Raw genomic sequence first — 1610 nt, 5'->3', positions numbered from 1 at the left:
GATTACATACTGTATTTATATTTTCCCTATACTGAATAAATTAACCCATCATTTTCATATGTGTCTGTGTATGTTTGTGCGTTCTTTACAATTTAAAAAAGCTTGAACATCACGCAGTGACTGTAGGCCTTACTTCAGAATATTGTCACCTGCCTCCTTTTCATATACCCAAAATTAACACAATTCATTTCTGTTCAGGTAACTTGGGGATGATATACCTTCTGGTCATAAGAGCATAAGAAGAACCTTGTGGGATCTGTCTAAAGACTTGTTTAGTTCAGCTTTCTGTTTCAGAGGTGACCAGAGATTGGTCTTGTTTCCAAAAATGCTTATCAAGAGCTATACTACCTTAGGATTTTAGGTAATCCATAACTTCTACAGCCAGAAAACTTTTAAAGTCATATTCCCCACTCCTAAATATATCTGATTTCTTTTGAAAACTATCCAAATTGTATATTTTGTGGTTGCAAATTTCACAGGTTATTTGTTCAATCTACAGGGAAGTCATTCCTGTTATCTAAAGGGGCCATAATACTTAAAATCCATAAAATTGCTTCTTATATGAAAGGTCATGTATAAGTTACTAATGATCGATAGCTTAATCCTTCATGAATGTGCAAACCTTATAATGAGGTTACCCATGTTATTGGCCAGCATCCTAACTATGGTATAATTAATTAGACAGTATAATTAAATCCTTGCTTTTATCATCTGAGTCATTGGTTAACAGGATCTAAAATCATGAAGCCATGCATATTTATATCGTGTTTTTTTTAGGCAACAAAGGCGACAAAGAACCACTTTAATTTACAGGCATGGATTGCAACAAGGTCAAAATTATCATATATGGTGCTTTAGACATCTTAATTAACTTCTTTATCTCAAACTACAATCAGCTGCCTTCTCTAATATTCCGGATCATGATCTGGTAAGTATATTTCTTATATAATACATGACATACTTGGTCAGCTAGACCAGGGCTAGCTGGTACCACTTTTAGGATATGGCAATATCCGAGTACCACCAGTCGCTTAGCAAGGTGTCAAAAACTTGATGACCCCCCAAAAAAGGAAAAAGTGATAAAGTACAGGTAGTCCTTGACTTACAACAGTTTGCTTAGTAACTGTTTGAAGTTACAATGGTACTGAAAAAAGTGGCCCCCAAGCCACAGCCGAGCAAAACACCTGCCTGCTCACCCAGCTGTGCTCTTCCTCCTGTCTGAGGTTTTCATTGTTGTGAGCATTTCTATTGAGGATTGGCAGCAGGGGTGGGGTGGGGGGTGTTTGGTTTTTATTCCCCCCATCTGCTGGGTGGTTGCAGCAGGTTTTGGTCACTTCACATGACCCTGGGACACTGTGACCGTCATAAATATTTTTTTTTTTTTTCTCAATGTAAAATTTTTATTTTTATCAAAAAAAAAAAGAAATACATCACAGATATTACACAATGTTATATCCCATCCCCCCACCCCCCCGGACTTCCCAAACCAACCTAGGCTGATATTCAAATACAAGTAAACAAATATTAATATCTCTAACTCCAAAGTCTAAACTTAAACAATCCATCTCCTCCGTATTAATAAAAATTATTCATTTAGTTAGTTCTTCAAA

This window comes from Protobothrops mucrosquamatus, unplaced genomic scaffold (assembly GCF_001527695.2).
Source record: "Protobothrops mucrosquamatus isolate PMUCROS unplaced genomic scaffold, P.Mucros_1.0 scaffold1418, whole genome shotgun sequence".
Classification (NCBI taxonomy): Eukaryota; Metazoa; Chordata; class Lepidosauria; order Squamata; family Viperidae; genus Protobothrops; species Protobothrops mucrosquamatus.
The sequence above is the reverse complement of the archived record's forward strand: the minus strand, read 5'-3'. Positions refer to the sequence as shown.